General features: G+C 44.6%; 1 protein-coding gene across 1 annotated transcript in view; it reads right to left on the bottom strand.

Annotated features, from left to right (window-relative positions):
* RHBDF1 (rhomboid 5 homolog 1) overlaps nucleotides 1-22,535 on the bottom strand; it is a 99,023-nt gene that overhangs the window by 68,320 nt on the left and 8,168 nt on the right. The window contains 1 exon segment of the mRNA XM_030579225.1: nucleotides 10,327-10,374. The gene's annotated coding sequence lies outside the window, so the exon portion shown is untranslated.

Here is a 22,535-nt window from a genome sequence, read left to right as displayed (position 1 = left end):
AATTCCCAGGCTTTCAGATAGCTGGGTTTCATACAGCTGCAGAGTTCTATTAGTGTCGCATTAACTTACAGTCCTTCATGTCAGTTAGCCATTTCACTGATACACACTGCATGGCTAACTTCAAGAATGTCTCAAGTGCTAAAATATCTGAAAGCAACTTCTCACATTCATTTATACTTATTGCCAGTACAAACTAGAATCACAATACACCTCTACCCAGACATAACGCGACCCAATATAACACGAATTTGGATATAAAGTGGTAAAGCAGTGCTCTGGAGGGCAGGGATGTGCACTCCGGCAGATTAAAGCAAGTTCGATATGACGTGGTTTCCCCTATAACGCAGTAAGATTTTTTGGATCCCGAAGACAGCGTTATATTGGGGTAGAGGTGTATCTATCATGAGAGATCAAATCAACCATGAGAAGGCACTGATCCTGAAGGAGATGCCCAGCCACTATCAATCACCAAATCCTAAACCTTTAGAGCCCTGCAAACAACCTCCACTGCAGCAACCCTCAACCTGGGTTAGGCACAATAAGAAGGAGCATTTTAAATGGAGCAACAGCAAACGTGTGTCCCCTCCACTCTACCAATGCTCCCAAACTCACCTACCACTCAGATTTCCAATCACCTCCCTGTCTTCTTCCATGCAGTCCCCTATGCATGGTCTGACCTGTCTGGGCTTAAGGCCCTATGCTACCCACATAAGACCCTTTAAGGATTTACCTCTGCCATGCTGCCCACAGTGAAACTTGCTGATTTGTATATAAGCGGCCAATTGCTATTTCCTTTCTCCTGACTTCCATCATTATATTATCAAGTTTTCAGAACAGGGACCTCCTCCTTAAGTGTTGGTGAGCACCTCGCACAAAATGAGTGCTACTGTAAATGAACAACAAGAAAAAGAATCCTGACAATTGTACACTACATGAAAATGGTAACATTACCAATGATGCAAACGAGACAGAAGCGTTCTATAAATATTTCTGTTCTGCATTTGCAAAGAAGCTGGATGATGTGCTCATATCATCTGACGGTGAAATACTTTCCATTCCAACTAAGGAGGATGCTATATGGCATCTACTGATGTTAAATATTTTAAAACCATCAGGCCCTGATAACTTGCACCCAGGAATTTTAAGAGAGTTCACCAAGGAAGTGTCCAGACTGTTGGTGTTAATATTTAATGAATCCTGGTGGAATAAGTTCAATTTGTTCATTTAATACTGGAAGCAGTAACGGCTGTAGCACTGAGAGATGAAGCAGGAGGAGTTGTGTTATGAGGTAGGACAGTGCATAACCTTATATTCACAGACAATATTGATGTCACAGCATTGACCAAGGTAGAACGGGAAAGCAAAATATTCAGATTGAAGAGCAGCATACAGAAGACAAAAATTATGGCAATTGGAAGACAAGAGAAAGAGGTACAAATCAAACTCTGAGATAAAGAACTAGAATACTAATTTGAAAAAGTAGTCTACCTTAGAGGAGCAGTATCAAAGAATGGGAATTGTGAAGTTGACATAAGGTTCAGAATAGCCACTACTGCATTCGGAAAACTCCGCAAGGTCTGGAAAGCTAAAGATATGTCAATAAATACAAAAATCAGTGTATATGAGACAACTGTCATGCCAATACTGCTGCATGGGTCAGAATGCTGGAGTACAGGAACAGCCAATGAACAAAAGATTTTGGCTGCACAAGTGAACTGACTGAAGGGAATACTAAGAGTTTCACGACTGAAGAAAATAAAAAAGAGACAAGAAAATGGCGAGGGCAAGAAGCAATGCTGTTACAAGAGAGTGAAGAAAGATGAATGCGATGGTTTGGACATGTGTCAAGAATGGACCCAGAAAGCGTACCATACCTGGCGATATATACCGGAGTGCAAGGAACTAGAAATAGAGGAAGATTGAGGATGCATTGGATAGATACAGTGAAGAATGAAATAGAACAAAAAACATTAAAGATGAATGAAGCCCTGAAACTGGTGCAAGAGAGAAAATAGTGCTCAGACTTCATTCGGTTCCATTGTCATTGTGGAGCTGATGGACAGGAATGGAAGAAGAGAGAAGGAGCAGTAAGCTGCCGAAGGCTGCAAGAAAGCTCAAGTTGTGATATGTAAAATGGGTAAACAGGATGACCTGAGTAACTATAGGCCTGTTCTTTTTTCAGCTATTCCATTACTTTGCCCGGGACTGATGTCAGATTATCAATAAAGTACTAAAAGATGGTTTTGTAATTAATGCCAATCAACATGGTTTTATTGAAAATAGGTCTTGTAAAAACAAACTTTGACAGTTTATTAGTGAGATTACAAGTTTGGCTGATAAAGGTAACTATGCTGTTAAAAACACTCAGACTTCCATAAAGAGTTTAATTTATTACCACAATAACTTCTGATTAAAATGATAACAAAAATCAACAAGGCACATATGAGGTGGTTACTTACCTGTGGGTGAAGGTTCTTGTAGATGTGTGGTCCCGATTTGTATTCCACAGAAGGTCAATCATGCACACAATGTGTTCAGAGTCAGAGAATTTGAAAGTAGCATTCACTGGTCCTCATGCTTCCGTCCAAGGTCTTAAAGGGCAAGGCGGACTGACCGCATCTCCAGTTCCTTCTCCTCTGCTAACCAGACAGATCCATAGCAGAGGAGAAGGAGGGCAAGAAGCGAGATAGAGAAGAACCCCAGTTACAAGTAAGTAATCTCCTCATCTTCTTCAAGGGATGGTCCCTATTGTATTCCACTGAAGGTGATTAACAAACAGACTAAGTCGGGAGAGAGTGTGAGGATGGGGACAGTCATGCGGAGAACTGCCATACTGAAGGCAGCCTCCATTGCCAAGTCCTGTACTAAGGAACTGTGCACTGAAAAGGAGTGCAAAGAATGCCATGTGGCCACTCTAAATATGTCCATAAGCAGCACATCCTGAAGGGAGGCCATGGATGAAGCCTGAGGGGCTTGTCTACACTGGCAATTTACAGTGCTGCAACTTTCTCGCTCAGGGTGTGAAAAAATATCCCGAGCCCAGCAAGTTTCAGCACTGTAAAGCACCAGGGTAGACAGGGAACCAGTGCTGGGAGCGATAGCAACTCCTCTTGTGGATGTGGGGTTTTTTAGAGCGCCGGGAGAAAGCTGAGCAGTGACCACACAAGGCTCGTTAAAGCGCTGCCGTTGCCAGTGTAGACTAGCCCTGAGATCTCCAGGAGTGAGCTTGCACACCTGTGGGGGGAGGTAGGCTTGACAGTTGATAGAGTTTAATGCAACCCAAAATCCATTTAGCAATTCTCTGAGTGGAGATAACCTGCCCTGAGTCTTTCTGCTACTGCTATAAACAGTCTAGGGCAGGGGTCGATAACCTGTGGCTCCTTGGCTGCTCCCTTGCAGGCAGTCATTTTCTGAGGGGGCATGAGATGCAGGCTCTGACCAGAAGGCATTTACCACAGGCAGCTCCCGGCCAGCGGCACAGCAGGGCTCTATCCCCATGCTGCTCCCGGAAGCGGCTGGCATGTCGCTGCGCACCCCTTGCAAGGATGGAGGCAGCAGGTCTCCATGTGCTGGCCGTGCCCTCAAGCACTGCCCCCAGTGGGAGCTGTGAGGACAGTGCTGGGGATGAAGGCATGCAGAGTCTGGTACGCCTCCCAGCCACAGCCTGCACCTCGCACACCCTCTCGCACTCCAACCCCCTGCTCCACCCAAACTCCCTCGTAGACTCCGCACCACATCCTGCACCCCAATCTCCTGCCCCAGCCCAGAGCCCCCTGCTGTTTATAATCAAATTCAAATGGCAGAAATCACATTAAAAGTATTGGCGAGTAGTAATAACTTTAATATTTTCAATTATTATTAGCTGATAAATTCTAACTCTACAAGTAGCTTTGCATGTGATGCAGCTCTCAAAATATTTTGGTCAAAGACCAAAAAAAAAATACATGGCTCTTCTTTGAAAGGTTGTTAACCCCTGGTCTAGAGGATTACAAGGGGAGGGAGGGGGTTTCCCCAGCCTGGGTCTGAGCACCTCCAAGAGGTGCTTCCAGAGGCATTGAGCCCAGTCTTCTTGGTTTGTAGCTGGGGAAGGATTGGCAAATACTGCACTTGGATGCAATGTGAGCTTCCTCCAAGCAGTAGAGACAGCATTGGTGTTCATTGTTGACCAAGGAGCACGGACAGGATGAGCAGAGTATGAAGCCCGGCCACCTTGGCATAGTTCGGTACCCGCTCGTAGGTGCTGAGGGGGCGGGAAGGATGTTGAGAAAACAACCCTTTCCCCCCCAATCTATCTAAACTAATCACTAAAACTATGATAAATCTACAATAAACTGGTAAAACTACTACAAAACTCTTAAAACTATGTACAACTATCTTATTTTAAAGTGTGTCAGAGACGAGGACAGAAAGTTCCAACCTGGACCATGCAATGTTGAGAAGGAACTGGAGAGGCGGTCAACTCGCTCCACCCTTTATGACCTCAGACAGAAGAAAGAGGCAAGCCAAGGCACACTGTGCGGACTAACGGACACTACTTCCAAATTATCCAGCTCCGGACGCATGGTGCTCATGCGTAACCCTCAGTGGAATACAATAGGGACCATCACAGCTAGATAATACTTCAGCAGTGGTCGCACCACTGCTAAATACAGAGGTAAGAAACCGCTCTACTCCTACTTGAGATTACCTTGTTTATGGATCCCAATATCGCATTAGCTCTTTTTGCCACAGCTGATGATCCACTATAACCCCCAAATCTTTTGCAGAGTCACTGCTTCCTAGGATGGAGATCTCATCCTGTAAGTATGACCTTCATTCTTTGTAAGCATATGTCATAACATTTTTTCCCAGATCTGGACCTTAGCATCCAAAACATGGGTGTTAGCATGAAAACCTCCAAGCTTAGTTACCAGCTTGGACTTGGTATCGCTGCCACCAGCTAGGAATTATACAGTGCCTAGCTCACTGTGGTCTCCCCAAAACCTTCCCTGGGGGACCCCAAGACTCAGATGCCTTGAGTCTTACAACAAAGGGAAGTAACCCCCTCCCCTTGTTTCCTTGTTACTTCCTCCCAGGCTCCCCTCCCTGGACGACCCTAGGAGATTCCCTGCTTCCAGTCCTGGAAACACAAGTACCGAGAGATCTAATCTCTCTTCCACCTCACCCAGAGGGTATGCAAAGTCAGTCTTAGTAAATCTAACACAAAGAGATTTTCCCCCTGACTTCTTCCTCCCACCAATTTCCTGGTGAGCTGCAGACTCAATTCCCTGGAGTCCCCACTAAAGAAAACCTCCAACAGGTCTTAAAAAGAAAGCTTTATATAAAAAGAAAGAAAAAGACATAAAAATAGTCTCTGTATTAAGGTGACAGTATACAGGGTCAATTGCTTAAGAAAAAAAGTGAATAAACAGCCTTATTCCAAAAGAATACAATTTAACACATTCCAGCAACTACACACATGTAAATACAAAAAAACAATATAAACCTATTGTTTTACTACCCTTGTACTTACAACTTGGAAAAAGAAGATTGGAAAACCTGGAGATAGAAAGATCACTCTCAGAGACGAGAAAAGGACAGACCAAGAACAAAGGACTCACACCCAAAACTTCCCTCCACCCAGATTTGAAAAAGTCTCGTTTCCTGATTGGTCCTCTGGTCAGGTGTTTGGTTTTCCTGTGTTAACCCTTTACAGGTAAAAGAACATTAACCCTTAGCTATCTGTTTATGACAGCATATTAAAATGCATATTGTTTATTTGCACCCAGTTTACAAGTGATCCAGATCACTCTGAATCAGTGACTTGTCCTCTTCATTATTTACTACTCCACAATTTTTGTGTCACCTGCAAACTAACAGTAACGATTTTGTTTTTTTCTAGGTCACTAACATGTTAAATAGCGCAGGGACAAGAACCAATCCCTGTGGTACCCCACTGGAAACTGACTCACTTGATGAGTTCCCACTCACAGTTACATTTGAGATCTATCAGTTAGCCAGTTTTTAATCAATTTTATGCATGCCATCATGTTAATTTTATATCATTCTAGATTTTTTATTAAAAATATCATGTGGCACCAAGTCAAAAACCTTACAAAAATCTTAGTATATTATATCAATACTGTTACCTTTATCATCAAAGTTTGTAATCTCATCAAAAAGAATATATCAAATTAGTTTTGAAAGGATCTATTTTCTATAAACCCACGTTGATTGACATTAATTACATTAGCCTCCTATAGTTCTTTATTAATCAAGTCCTAAATCAGCTGCTCCATTATATTGCCTGGGTCAATGTCAGACCAACAGGCCTATAATTACCCAGATCATACTGTTTACCTTTTTTAAATATTGGCACAAAGTTAGCCTTTTTCCAGTCTTCTGGAACTTCCCCAGTGTTTTAAGGTTTATTGGAAATCAATATTAACTTGCATCCAAGGAGCTTGCTGGACTGTTATCTGAACCTGCTGATTTAAAAATACCGAACTTTAGTAGCTGCTGTTTTAACATCCTCTTGAGATACTAATGGAATGGAAAGAGTGTTATGATCATATGATGAGATGAGATGGCATCATGTTTTTTCCCCAAAATACACAACAGAAATATTTACTGAACTATTCTGCATTATTATTGATAAATCTAACATTTCCATCTTGTAATGGACCGATACCATTGTCAGGATTCTTTCTGTTCTTAATATATCTAAAAACTCCTTTTTGTCCTTAACTCTGCTGGCCATAGATTTCTCTTGTATCCCTTGGCTTCCCTTATCAATTTTCTACAATTCTTAGTCTCTGATTTATATTCATTACTATCAATCTCCCTCTTCTTCCATATGTTATATATTATCTTTTCATTTTTTTTACAACTACCCTCATTTCCCCTTTAAATCAAGTTGGTTTTTTAAACAGCACAGCTTTCTTCCTCAATTGTGGTTTTTTGAGTATCTAGTGAGGTATTTTTAAATTATTCTAAATTATAATTCACCTTTTTCTCATTAAATTCTTCTTCCCAGCTGATCTGGCTCATGATTAAGGCTGCGAGTCGGTCAGGGAGGACACGCATTCCATGATTTTGTGTGACCTCCACAACTTTAGCCCTGGGCGGTGGGGCTCTGGCTTATATGATTTATTGTTTATTGCCCACATTCTGTCTGTGACTTTTACTAAAAATACCTGTGCTAAAATCTTGGCCTTACTCATAATTGTTTTCAGCTTTGTGAAATTGGCCCTGTCAAAGCACCAAGTAGATAGATTACTGGCCTGAACTTTATTCTGCTTGCACCATCATGATCACTTGTATCTATGATACCATTAATTTTTAGTTCTGTGATCTGTTCCTCTTTATCTGTCAGTAATGACTCGAGGTGGATTCTCCCCTGCCCCGACCCTTGTGTATTATTCCTCATTCAAAGCAAAGAGGGTGTCAAATGCTCTTAACTCAGAACAGGCATGTTTTACACTCTCTGTGCACTGGTGTTGAAGGCACACAAGATGCTGGCCAAGGGAAATGGCCAGCATGAACTGAAATGGCAGAACTGCAGCAGATCAGAGCCAAGGCCCTCCAGCAAAAAACACAAATGAGGCTGCTCTGACGAAAGAGAGAGAATGGGGCTGTGAAGGCTGCGAGACGGATTGAAAAGCCTTGCCCTACACTGCATGGCAGCCCCAGATCTCTTACAAGGCGCTCTCTGCTGCATGAGGGAATTCCTGGGTCCTTTCCCTGAACCTGTTATCATGGCGAGGCATCTTCCTTCGCTCAGGCTCTAGCAGGGTGCTGATTCCAGTCCCCTAACCAAATTCCCCAGTGCACAGAGCTGAGCTTGGGAGACAGTAGCAGCCTAGCAGAGTAGTTGAAACACTGCACCTGACCCCACTGCCTGTTGGGCCCTGTTGCAGTGTGCACCCAGCTAGGGAGCAGAGACAAATGGTGGGTAGACTCTGGGTGCTGGCTATAAAACATCCCATGTCATAAGAGCATAAGAAGAAATAACACAAGAATCGCCATACTTGGGGCCGGTGTAACCACTAGGCGAACTAGGCGGGTGCCTAGGGCACCAAGATTTGGGGGCGCCAAAAAGTGGTGCTCCAATTTTTTATTTTTTTTTATGTATTTTTTTTTTTTAAACACACTACAGTGGAGTCACATCTTACATAGGGGTTAGGTTCTAAGGTCAGCGCGTAAGAGGAAAATCACATATAGTGAAAATTACCATAAAGTACAGTATACACAGCATACACTAGAACGGGGTCCTCAACCTACAGCACACATGCCAAAGGTGGCACGTGAGCCAATTTGTTTTTTAATGGCAGGTTGCGGATCCCGGCCACTGCTGAGCCTGCTGCCGGCCTGGCTTTCCGTTCACTCAGCTGGCAGTGGACAGAGCGGGGTCCCGGCCACCGGTCCACTCAGCCCGCTGCCAGCCCTGCTCAGATTAATACATGGATTCGGTATATTTACTTTTTATTTAAATGTTTTAAGAGATTAATACAAAATGTTAAGGCCTAAACTCATCATAAATTCAGATTTCATTTTAAACATGTTCATGTTTAAAAAGAAATATTTATTTAAATAAAAGCCAAAATTGCTGATTTCTTAAAAAAAAAATTTAAATTGTTTATCATCCACTCTTCTGGAAAACCTGCTTCACAGTCAGAGATTTAGGAAGCTCAATCTATCCTCTTGATATGTATTTATGGAATGGGGTAACTTTTGAAAATTGCAATTCTAAAAGATCCACTCCAGCTCAAACAGAAGTCATGGACTTGCCACAGGATTCACTGCATGATGTGCTCTGGTCTATGTTATGCAGGAGGTCAGGATACTTAATGATAGTGGTCCCTTCTAGCCTTAAAAATCTATGATTCTACAGAAGCTGTTGGGTGCGCAGTACTTTTGAAACAGGCCAAAGGAGCCTTTCCCAGCTGCACTCTTGCTCAGAGGTCAGCCACATTCACAATTCCTGTACTATGCCAGCACAAGGACTGCTACATTCTAGCACCTCCCAGGGCACAATTCACCCCAAGGCAATGAGAAGGGGGGGGGTCAAGGCATGGCGCTGGGTAGATGCAGAGAAGAGAGCAGGCTGCACCATCCTTAAGAGCATGTTCAGTTCCCTGGAACTCCAGGAGAGCCACTGGCAGATAAAGCTGCATGAAGTCCTACTCAGGGCTCCGTCTTAATGGCACAGCTGAGCACTGAGTGTTCATGAGCAAGCAAAAGGGGAAAAAAATCAATACCACAGAAACACCCCACAAGCTGAATGCTCACTTATTGCCATGACTAACTGACTCACTGGAGTATTTGGTACGATCCCAGGCACGTGTGCAATATTAGGGCTTACTCTTCAATCCTGATCCTGCAGTCAGGTGACAATGTGAGCATTTCAGTCTGCATTAACAAACATGTTTCCAGCTCCCCAGTTGTAAAGAAAAACTGGATAAAGTGACCCCTAATGGCTAAAATACCAGAATGCAAATGAAAGAACCCCAATATATATATCATGATTTTGGGTGCCTTAACTCATTCATTCATGATTTTTTGAACATGTGGGGTTGGCGATACTGCATATGTTTACCAGAAAAGGCTGGTCACAAAGCCTCTCTCTTCAGTTTGGAAGTTTTTTTACAAATATTTTGGGTTTTCATTCAAAAATATCCTTTTCCAGAAATCAAAAATGCAACACTTTTTGCTGAGCTGGCAAAATATGATCAAGGATGCAGCATGGTTCAGTAGATAGGGCACTACACAGGACTCAGGAAACCTGCCCCGTCCAAAATCACACAGCAGGTCACTTCCCTTTGTAAGCTCTCTGGGACAGAGATGGTCCCTTACTTTGTGTGTATAGCACCCACCACAATCCACCCAATCTCAGTTATAATGCAAATTATAATAATAATCCCCATTCATAAATGTTACATTTTGTGACAATGTCTCTCCACACCTTCACTTTTACTGTAACACCAGTAAAGATCTTCAAGTGATCTATCTGTGCTTGAAGTTCTACAATACTATCTTCCAATGTATTTGTAGTTCATCAAATGAATATTTTTTTCATCAAATTCAAGAATTTTTAAACCCATGGTCTCAAGTCTTAGGTTCCACTGAATCACAGCAGAAAAGCAAAGCCTGTGAAGCAGTAGAGACCAGTGCGACTTCAGATAATATTTTTAAGAAATGTGATGCAAGCATGCTTACCGATCAGCAACTTGGGGGGTCTCTAGACAGTGGGGGCAATGGGGAAATGAGAAGGGAAAGGGACACGGGAATTTCTACATATAGTATTCTCAGAGTGCAGATACCTCTGATAATTAGCAATTCCTTTACCTCTCTCATTCTTCCAGATGGGCAGTCCAGTGCTGAAAATCTCCCCAACTGTGAGGAGAAAAATGTCTCAGTTTCGCCCTATACAAACAGTATATCAGTATCGTACAGCAGTGGTTCTTGACCAGGGGTATGCGTACCTCTGGGGGTATGTAGGGGATTAGCGTTTCTCAACCTGGAGGTTGCAGCCCCCAAGAGGGTCACAGGAGGGGTTTGGGGGAATCACAAGTGCAGGGCCAGCATTAGGGGGTGACAAGCAGGGCAACTACCAGGGCCCCCATGCCACAGGTGGCCCTATGAAGCTAAGTTACATGCTCCAACCCCGCTGCCTGGGTCTCAGGGTTCAGACAAGGCTCACAAGTGAAAAACAGGCTCAAGTATCACACTGAAATGCAAGTACAATATTTATATTTCAATCAATTTATTTTATAATTATATGGTAAAAATGAGAAAGTAAGCAATTTTTCAGTAACAGTGTGCTGTGAACTTGTATTTTTATGTCTGATTTTGTAAGCATGTAGTTTTTAAGTGAGGTGAAACTTGTGGTACACAAGACAAATCAGACTCCTGAAAGGGGTACTGTAGTCTGGAAACCACTGTCCTACAGGATGTGAGATGAAGAAACTAACAATCCCTGAACACAGCCTCAGAAATTTTTACTAATAGCTATTCAGAGAGTTAAAAAACATATGCAACATTAACAACTGTAAGACGATTGAGTGATGTCATAAATCTCAAAAGGTTAAGAATAACCCCCCGGCCAGAGAAGGAGCAATGGGCAATCCCTGGTTTATTTGTTCACATAAGAATGATATGAAGGTAGCAGCTCTACATTTAAATCATTCAGCATGAGTGACAGACTGATGGAGTCACTGACAAAGCAACAGACTGATACGCTCAGCATCACTACTGCTTGAGATGTTCAGCAAGAGAATGCATTACCACTGACAAGATACATTTCCCCAAGATCTCACTCCTATACATTCAGATAAACAATAGCACCACCTATGAATTCCAATAATACTACAGTTAGGCTCTGTCTACACTGCACCGTTGCAGCCATGCCATTGTAAGGTGCACTGTGTAGCCAGTCTATTGCCAGAAGAGAGCCCTCCCAGTGACAAAATAAAACCACCTCTAACAAGGGGCAGTAGCTTAATCACTGGGAGCATGGCTCCCACAGACAAAGCGCTGTCCACCCTGGCGCTTTTCGTCATTAAAACTTTTGTCGTTTGGGGGGGCGGGGTCACACCGTTGAGCGACAAAAGCTTTAACGACAAAACTGTCAGTGTAGACAGAGCTTTAGAATCACACTCAAGTTCTGTAAATTTGAACTAACTAAGTTTTGAACTGGTTGCTGGCTACAACAACACTGCTGTTTGGTCCCAAGGTATCATAGACAGGGCCGGCTCCAGGCACCAGCCCAGCAAGCAGGTGCTTGGGGCGGCCACAGGGCAGCATGTCCGGCTCTTCCGCAGCAATTCGGTGGCGGGTCCCTCACTCCCTCTCGGATGGAAGGACCTACCGCCGAAGACTGAAGCGGCGGCCGTAGAGCTCCCGCAGATTGCAATTTTTTTTTTCCCTGCTTGGGACGGCAAAAACCCTGGAGCCGGCCCTGATTATAGAAACAAGATGGATAAAGCAATATCTTTTATTGGACCAACTCCTCTTGGTAAGAGAGACACAAGTTTTCAAGCTTACAGAGAGCTCTTCTTCAGGTCTGGGAAGTTACGTTTTAAAACATTATTTAAAAAAGACAGCTAGGGAAAGGAGGGAAGAGCTACAACAGAATCAGCCTCCTCAGAGAAAAAGCCACTTAGCCACCCAGATGCACATAAAGAATTCTATTGCATGCCAGGCCCCAAAGGAAGAATCACACAGCCATGATGATACTGGCACATTAGTCCAGCTACAGTCCTCCTGCACTCCCTATGTGGCTAGATCCATTTCCTTCTCAAAAGCTGCAAGTCTCCTCAGTTCCATTATGAGGTTTTCATAGAAAATGTTATATCATCTCTTAATTCACTGAAAAGAATCTAAGACCCTTTAACCATCACTGAGTGTTAAAGCTATTTTCCCTATTAAAATTAAGCCCCTTTGTTGGTTAATTATTTTTCCTGAACTGATTTGGATTTTCTTTAACACATTTATTATTCAAAAGGATTCACTGGGTAGTTTGGATGAAGAATTTCAACCTCTGGGTTGCCTATAAACTGTTCTCTGTAGCTATTCATTTTGCTATCAATGGCACATGAGCACACTGCCCTGAATGCTCACAAATAAAAAGCAATATGACTCCTCCAATCAGCACAAATTGAAATATTCAGAAACAAATTTGCAAATTTATTTTGTTCCTCTCTATCCAGGTCTGTCTTGTCAATGTCAGTATGACTGCTGCTTTCACACAGGCTTCAGTCAATCCTGTCAAACAACTAAAGTAATGCAGGACCAAAAGAAAGCAGCAAACACCACAGCAATCAAAAACATCCTAACAGGTTCCACATGTAGGAATCACTTAGGGGAAACACAGTGAAGGTGCAACTCCCACTGACTCACCATAAATACCACAGTTTCATAATTCCATTATACCACAGCTGAACTTGGTCCTTAGCAATGAGAAAGCTCACATCAGTGCACAGAGTGGATGGGAAACTTCAAGACATTTCCTCTCTTGACCGTGTCATAGTAAGAGTCTCAAAACCTAAGCCACTCAGACACAAGCACTTCTCCTTGGTAACAGTACCGGCAGATTGGTTGCAGTCAGTGAGTTTGGGGGTTCTCCTCCTCAACAAGATGCCCAAAGGGTTGCATAAATATCTGTTAGAATCCAATAGACTGGGTTCTTCCTGCTTCTTATGGCTGTCCTTTTGTCTGTCTCGTCTATTTCTAGACAGTGGTCACCAATCAGTCAATCTTAGAGGATCTCCCCAGACTCACGCCACTCCCGGAAGTGGCCAGCGCAGCCCCGCAGGCAAGGCAGGGCAGGGGTCTCCTCCATACACTGCTCCTGCCTGCAAACACTGCCCTTGCAGCTTCCATTCGCCAGGAATAGGAAGCTGTGGCCAATGGGAGCTGTGGCGGTAGTGCTTGCAGAGAGAGGCAGCACGCGGAGCCACATGCCACCTGCCCCCTCCTTCCCACCTCCAGGGGCCACAGGAACACGTTGGCCCCCTTCTGGGAGCAGCGTGGAGCCAGGGTAGGCCAGAAGCCTGCCTTAGAAGCAGCCACGCTCCACCACCAACTGGGAGCCGCCAGAGGTAAGTGCAGCCCAGTGGGAGGCCACATCCCAACCCCCAGCCCTGAGCACCCTCCTGGAACCAGCATTCCCATCCCCTCCTGCACCCCAACACTCTACCCCAGCCCTGACCCCCCCTTCCAGAGTCAGAACCCCGTACCCCCTCTTGCACCCCAACTGCCTGCCCCAGCCCTGATACACACACTCCATAGCCTGCACTCCGCACCCCAACACTCTGCCCCAGCCCAGAGTCCCCTCCCACACTGCAAACTTCTCGGCCCCAGCCTAGAGCCCACACCCCCTCTCAAATCCCTACCCCAGCCCAGTGAAAGTAAGTGAGGGTGAGGGAGAGCAAGTGATGGGGTGGTGGATGGAGTGAGTGAAGCGGGACTTTGGGGAAGGGGCGGGGCTCAGGGAAGGGGCAGGGTAAATCCTGACTTTACCTTAAATTCAAAAATTGATCTTGGGCGTAAAAGGGTTGGAGACCACTGCTCTAGATTGTAAGCTCTTTGGAACAGGGACCGTCTCTTGCTATGCATCTCTACAGCACGAAGCACAGGTATCTCTAAGCTCAACTGGAACACAAGTAGTAATTAGGGCTGTCAAGCGATTAATGGCACTGTTAAGCAATAACAGAATACCATATATTTAAGTATTTTTGGATGTTTTCTACATTTTCAAATATATTTATTTCAATTACAACACAGAATACAAAGTGTACAGTGCTCACTTTATAACTATTTTTATTACAAGTATTTGCACTATAAAAAACAAAAGAAATAGCATTTTTCAATTCACTTAATACAAGTACTGTAGTGCAATCTCTTTATCATGCAATCTCTTTATCATGAAACTTGAACTTACAAATGTAGAATTATGTGCAAAAAAATGCACTCAAAAATAAAACAAAGTAAAATTTTAGAGCCTGCAAGCCCACTCAGTCCTACTTCTTGTTCAGCCAATCACTCAGACAAACAAGTTTGTTTACATTTGCAGGAGATAATGCTGCCCACTTCTTATTTACAATGTCACCTGAAAGTAAGAACAGGCGTTCTTATGGCACTGTTGTAGCCGACGTCGCAAGATATTTATGTCCCAGATGTACTAAAGATCCATATGTCCCTTCATGCTTCAATCCCCATTCCAGGGGACATGGTCCATACTGATGATGGTTCTGCTCGATAACAATCCAAAGCAGTTCAGACCGACGCATGTTCATTTTCATTATCTGAGTCAGGTGACACCAGTAAAAGGCTGATTCTCTTTTTTGGTTGTTCGGGTTCTGTAGTTTCCACATCGGAATGCTGCTCTTTTAAGACTTCTGAAAACATGCTCCACACCTTGTCCCCCTCAGATTTTGGAAGGCACTTCAGATGCTTAAATCTTGGGCCGAGTGCTGTAGCGATCTTTAGAAATCTCACTTTGGTACCTTCTTTGCATTTTGTCAAATCTGCAGTGAGAAGTGTTCTTAAAATGAACGTTAGGTGCTGGGTCATCATCCGAGACTGCTATAACGTGAAATATATGGCAGAATGTGAGTAAAACAGAGCAGGGGTCACACAGTTCTCCCCCGAGTTCAGTCACAAATTTAATTAACACATTATTTTTTAAAGAGTGTCATCAGCATGGAAGCACGTCCTCTGGAATAGTGGCCAAAACATGAAGAGGCATATGAATGTTTAGCATATCTGGCACACAAAGAAGCATGAAGGGACATATTAACCTTTAGCACATCTGGCACGTAAATAACTTGTGACGCTGCCTAAAAAAGTGCAATGCAAATGCCTGTTCTCACTTTCTGGTGACATTGTAAATAAGAAGAGGGCAGCATTATCTCCTGTAAATGTAAACAAACTTGTCTTAGCAATTGGCTGAAAAAGAAGTAGGATTGAGTGGACTTGTAGGCTCTGAAGTTTTACATTGTTTTGTTTTTGAGCAGTTATGTAAAAAAAAAAAAAAAAATCTACATTTGTAAGTTGCCCTTTCTCAACAAAGAGACTGCACTCCAGTACTTGTATGAGGTGAATTGAAAAATACTATTTTTTGTTTATCATGTTTACAGTGCAAATATTTATAATAAAAATAATATACACTTTGCTTTCAATTACAACACAGAACACAGAATATGAAAATGTAGAAAAACATCCAAAATATGTAATACTTTTCAATTGGCATTCCATTGTTTAACAGTGCGATTAATCACGATTAATTTTTTTAATCAGGACTAATTTGAGTTAATCCTGTGAGTTAACTGCGATTAATCAACAGCCCTAGTAATAATTTGTTGGACCAGACTGCTAGCAAGTTAATTCTGAGTTACTGAAAATAACTGACCACAAAACCAAAATGAATTGTTCTTTTCAGGTATGAGGATGGAGACAGGGGATGCAAGCAGCTTTTCTGCTTAGACTTCCAAGTACTATAACGCCTCCAAGCCAGCACCCATCCAATACTAACCCCCAGAATAGGGGCAGGGCTGAGCCATGTGGAATTTGGAGAGAGGGGTCATTGAGAAAGGACGCTGCAGTGACCCCTTTCCTCCTGTAGCACTGGGAGACTTTTCCTGACAGGGACACAGTGTGCTCCCAGAGCTTCCACCACAGCAGCGTAGCACAGCAATTCACACAATGCAGGCAGAACTACAAGTGCCAGCATCCAATGTTCCTTATCCACTTGTGGATTCTCCACAATAACAGTTATGCACATACAGCACTGAGCAGCTCCCTACAGTGAGAAAGCCTGAGGTAAATGTTCCCACTCCCATGGTTTGCCAAGATGGGGATAGGGTTGGGCTTAGGGCTATCCACCTCTGCAGATTTACAGCTACAGGGAAATTAATGCAGTCCCTACCTTTGGGAGAAAGTAAGGATGGTGGAATGCAGCCTTTGGGTGCAGGATTTTGTGGAATTCCCACATGCCAGAGGAACTGTGCTGGAACACAGCATGGGCTGGTGACGGCTGTGAGAATCAGGAGGAACTGATGAGCTCACCTAGGCTGTGATTAGTGTTGGGGTCTGTGAGAACAGAAGCATCTGTGCTCACTCTCCATGTGGGATCCCACAACCAGTGGACAGGAATGCTGTCTCAAAGGAAAATCTTAGAGCAGGTTGCTTCACAGGGTGAAAATAGAGAGATTCAAATGAGTCAGAGGTAGAGATGCTACAACCTTGACTCTTCCCAGCGAGCTTGTGGATTGATCCCACACAGAGTAACAAATGGTGTTGGCAGAGACCCCTGCAGACTGTCACCACCTCTGCTGGACAAGCGGGATGGGAAAGGGGAACTGGCTGGGCTGCTTTGTCATGTTGTCTGTATCTAGGGTGACCAGACATCCCTATCGGGACTGTCCCAATTTTCAGGAGTTTGTCCTGTGTCCTGACCAGAGTACGGTCGGGATGTCATCTGTCCCGATATTTTGTTTCCTGGTCTTCGGTGGAGAGTCCTTCAGTCACGGACGGTCTTCGGCGGTGGGTGCTTCTGTCTCTGGCGCAAGGTTTATTGCCTCCCCGCTGAAATATCGTCGAAGACCGTCCATGACTGAAGGGCTCTCCACCGAATTGCTGCCGAACTCCCGGACGGGTGAATGTAAAAATAAATAGATAAAATAAAAGCTTCCCCGCCCTACTCCCCCGGCAGCGGTCCCGATATTTTCCCCTTAACATCTGGTCACCCTAGCTGTATCAGATAGTCTGCACCAAGCAGGCTGTGTTCACATTGTGCAGAAATTCAGCTTGTCTAAGGAGGGTCAAACTTCAGCTAATTATAGCTGAGCATGAAGCCCAGAATAAACTGCCCTATCATGCTACACTCAGCAAGACCTAGCCGCAGGCCCTGCCTGCCCCAAGGGAGAATGTGCTAGGACTGCTAATCACTGCCCTGGGCTGGAATGCAGAGACAAAGGACTATGGACCCTAAACAACGTTTCTTTTTCTGCCTTGTGATAAAGTCCACCATGGAGCACTGTGATACAGCTCACAAAACATTTGCACCAGACGTCTCCAGTCCCATGAAGCCTACAAGACACCAAACATGCCACCTATATGAGTCTTAAGAGGAAAACTGCCTCCTAATTTTGACTGAGGGCCGTGCATTGCCAGAGTCAGTGCCAAGCCAGACGCAGGGGAATTACCTTACAGCTTTCACTTGACGGTTTACACAGAATTCCCATGGTAGGGGGAGTGTGGTCATTCCTGGAGAACGCAGTGGGCCTGATTCAGCACTGCCCAATGCCCCTTTGTGCCATCTACCTGGATCAACAAAGCCACAGATTAGGTGTGAGGACCATACCTGACCCTCAGGAATATGTCCAGACAAGTAGCCTCTGTGCTTAGAGCCCTGCATGGATACAAAATTTGTATCCATATCCAATCTGCAAACATGGTCCATGGATATAAAGCAGATATTCGCAGATTTGCAGGGCTTTAGATATAAAATGTGGATCCACATCCATCCCACGATCTGCAAACACAGTCTGCGGATATCTGCAGATTTGCAGGATTCTATCTATGCTCCAGTGCCTCCGCTGCCAGGGAGGGAGGTTCCCCAGTGGAGCAGAGGTAACTGAATGAAGGAAGAGGGCAGAGTGAGGGTGGAATGGTACATGGCCAGGGTAGTACTACACCCCAGATTCTGCAACCAGCAGGGACAAAACTTGGGGCAGCCCCTGAATGAGAAGGTTCAAGCTATCTGCATTCTGTCCCTGGCTTTAAACAGGAATGGGGGGTGGGGGGGAGAGACACCAGTCTGTCTCTCCTCTTCAGTACTCAGAAATCTAGGGCTGAGAGCAAACAGCAAACTCACAGTGACCAGGGCTATTCTCAGGTGTGATCCCTGGATGTTCAATATACATGTCAAATTGTGGCGGTAAAAGCACCTCTCCCTAGACTTGGGGCAAACAGAGCTGAGACACTGCACAACTCTGGGCTGCAGGCTTGGGCAGGAGACAGAAAAACAAAAGGAAATGCAAATAAGGAAAGTGAGGAAGAGGAACAAAGGGAGAATGAGTTACAGGAGCAGCTCCAGGAGCAAAAGCCCAACCCTAAAGAAAAGAATGCCTCATCAGACTTGGCTCCTAACATTCAGAGCACAGCAGACTACTCAGCACCCATCACCCAGAGATTCCAGACTGGTCTACTAGAGTCAGGGATGGAACAGATGCTTGGGCCAGTCCCAATAATCCAAATGGTCTGTTTTCTTACCCCCCATGCTGATGAGTGCATTTTCTCAGTAGAATGTCTGACCGAAAGCTTCTCTCTCTTCATCTTCGGCTATCGCTCAATGAGAGGATGATGTCTGCCAAGGGGATTCATTGGTGGGTTAAGAGCCCAGTTTGAGGAACCCAATTTTCCCCACAGAAGTGACAGGTGTAATCTTGAAGGACACAGTTGTTGGCTGGAGTGTTGTGCCCTTTCTTTCCTCCTTCGTTGCTTCTCTGTCTCATGAGCACGTCTGTTCCCCTCAAAGTGACCTGTGGCTTGGTATATGGTGTGGAGTCACTATGTTCTGTTCCACACCGAGTCCTCCCAGTTTGTTGGGTTGATGCTTCCCTTTTTAAGGTGTACTTCCAGTATGTCTTTGAAGCACTTCTGCTGTCCTCCATGAGCCCTTCTTCCTTGACTTAACTGAGAGAAGAGTGCTTGCTTCAGGAGCAGTATATTAGGCATACCAACACAGTGGCCAGCCCAGGAGAGTTGGTGTTTCATGACTTGCACTTCTATACTGGTGATGTTTGCTGCAGAGAAAACACTGATGTTAGTACATCAATCTTCCCAACTGATCCTGAGAATCTTCCTGCGGCAGCGCTGATGGAACCACTCCAGCTGCTTGAGATGTTGTCTATAGGTTACCCAGGTCTCATACTCAGAGAAGAGTGGGGATGACAATTGTCTTGTAAACCAAGTTCTTGGTGCCTGTTTTCAGATCCCTATAATTGAAGACTGGTTTGAGTAGTCTTCCAAAGGATGGGCTGGCACAGCGGATCCTGTATTCAATTTGTGTGTCAATGTTGGCTGTTTGGGAGAGTGGCTGCCAATGTATGGAAAATGGTCCACATTTTCCAGGGAGTTGTCTGTTGATGGTGATTTGTGGAGTACAAAAAGTAGTTTGTGCAGGTGAAGGCTGGTAGAGTAGCTTGTTTTCTCCAAATGTTTAGAGAAAGACCCAAGCTGTGATAGGCTTCTGCAAAAAGGTTCAGGGTACTTTGCAGGTCATCCTCTGCATGTACAAGAGTGAGGCAGTCATCTGCATACTGAATCAGTGAAAGCAATTCTCATGATCTTAGATTTTGTTTGGAAATGTTGGAGATTGAGGAGTTGACCATCCATACAATACTCAGTCCTGATTCCATCAGGAAGGCTGTCACGGATGAGAATCAGGATCACGGCAAGATAAATGGAGAAGACTGTTGGAGCAATGACACAGCCCTGCTTGACACCAGTGCAAATGATGAATGGTTCAGTCTCTGAGCCATTGCACAGAATGGTGGCAGTTATCTCATCATGGAATAGTCTGAAGACGGAAATGAATATCTGTGGACAGCCAAACCTACCAAAGAGCACCTTCCTTGGAGCATCAATAGAGTCAAAGGCCTTGGTTAGATCAATGAATGCCATGAACAGTTCCTGGTGTTGCTCTCTGCACTTCTCCTGAATCTATCGTGCCATGAAGATCATGTCAGTTGTGCCTCAAGATGGCTGAAGCCACACTATGATTCAGGGAGGAGTTCCTTGGCAAGGGGGAGAAGGCGGTGTAGTAGGATCCAGGCAAGGATCTTCCCTACGGTGGAGAGGGGGACAATACCTCTGTAGTTCCCACGCAAAGATTTATCCCCTTTCTTGAATATTGTAACAATATTGGCATTCTTAAAGTCAAGTGGAATTTCTTCACAGGTCCAGATTTTGTTGAGGAGTTTGCAAAGTTTGCGCTGGAGCATTAATCCACCAGCTTTAAAAACCTCAGCTGGGATGCCGCCTGGGCCTGGTGTCTTGTGATTTTTTTTGTCTGGGTGATGGCATGCTGGACCTCCTCAGAAGATGAGGGATCAGCAAGGTGTTCCACTGCCGAGTGTTGTGGAACAAACTCGATGGTGTCTTCAGAGACCATGGATTCACAGTTTAGTAGACTTTCAAAGTGCTCCTTCCAGCATTGTTTAACAGCCGCATTGTCCTTGAGGAGGGTGGAGCCATCCTAGGAACCTAAGGGGGTTGGACCTTTGGAGGTCGGCGCACATATAGCTTTTGTTGCTTGAAAAAAGCTTCTCATATCATCCTGATCTACGAAACCCTGGATCTCAGAGGCCTTCTCTTACTACCTCTTATTTTTGATGTCACATAGCCTCCTTTGAACTTCGGCTCTGAGGCTCTGAGCAGGTGATAAGCCTTGTGTTTTCATTGATTAGCGGAATCATTTTGCCAGTTAAAGAATGCAGTTCTTTTCTGTTGAATTAATGCAAGGATTTCCTTGTTGTTTTCGTCAAACCAGTCTTGGTGCCAAGGAGTAGAATATCCTATAGTTTCAGCACATGCACTGTGAATCATATTTTTAAGTTGATCCCAGTATTCTTGAATGTCAGTGATGTTATCAGGCAAATTAGAGAGTTTCTCAGAGAGATGTTGGAATGTCTTGCAGCTGGCTTGGTCCTGAAGTGCTTTGACATTATACCACTTTCACTTAGCCTTTGGGTATTTGCGGTGCGGTAGAGTGAGCTGCAGATACATGACTGATCTTACTAATTGATGGTCCGTCCAACAGGGATCCGTACCTTTCATGACTCGTGTTATACAGACATCGGTGTAATCTCAAGCTCTACTATAACATAGCCAAGGAGGTGTCAGTGTTTGGACCAAGGATGTTCCAGGTGGTCTTAATTTTGTTACTCTGCCTAAAGATGGTATTTATAATGAGCCAGTCATGCTCCACACATTTGTTGAGGAGGAGAATACCATTGGGGTTTACATTTCCCACCCCTTCTTTGTCTATTGTGCTTCTCCAGAGTTGGAAGTCCCATCCAACTCTGGCACTGAAATCTCTCAAGAGGATGGGTTTGTCTGCCTTAGGTGTGGCTGTGAGGACTGCATCAAGAACACCATAAAATTGCTTCTTGTTGTCTCTCCTCATCAAGTGTTGGGGCGTATGCACTGATGACTGTGGCATACTGGTTGTTGCTAAGCTCGACCTAAAGCATCATGAGACATTCAATGACCACCACAGGAAGCTCCAATAGGTGATAGGTGATCTTATTTTTGATGGCAAAGCCAATTCCATGAATGCATCTCTCTTCAGATGGCATTCCTTTCCAAAGAAGGTGTAGCCACCTCCATCCTCTTTTAATTGGCCCTCACCAGCGCAGCGGGTCTCACTAAGGGCTGCAATGTCAATGCTGAGTCTTGCCAATTCTCTGGCAATCATGGCAGTTCTTCCTTCTAGGCATTCACTGTGCTGAGAGTCCATAAGGGTGCAGACCTTCCAGGTGACGAAATTCATCGTCTTATCTCTCGTTTTGGTCATGGAGTTGAATGATCCCACTGGATGCAGCCATCCAGTCAGAAAAGTGAGAGACAGCCTATGTTTGGGGCTTTTCTAGCACCCTCTCCATCTGGGGTGAGCAGAGGGGATTCTAAAGAGGCCTGCTCAGTCACAGCCACTGCTGTGGAAATGCACTTCTGTCTCATCCATCACACAGCTGCCACCTGTGTGCAGATTTGTGATTGAAGACTCCCAGAAATCACTGCTCCTGTCTTCACCACCACTTATCCATCGCTGCAGGGCTTTGTGCAGGTGGGAGCCCTTTGGCAGAGGCCTGTGCTTTAAATCTTTTAATGTGGGGAAACAGTTATGCAGGCAGTGACCACATGAGACTTTACAAGAGGAAAACCCTGACTCAGTGGCAAGGGGATCCAAGACAACCAGGGGCCTCCCTCCTTCTGTGGCCCTCATCCGCCTTCGCAGCCACAGAGTACTAAAAGGTCCTCCATATGCC

This window comes from Gopherus evgoodei, chromosome 10 (genome assembly GCF_007399415.2).
Source record: "Gopherus evgoodei ecotype Sinaloan lineage chromosome 10, rGopEvg1_v1.p, whole genome shotgun sequence".
NCBI classification, from domain to species: domain Eukaryota; kingdom Metazoa; phylum Chordata; order Testudines; family Testudinidae; genus Gopherus; species Gopherus evgoodei.
This window is presented reverse-complemented; position numbering and strand designations above follow the sequence as displayed.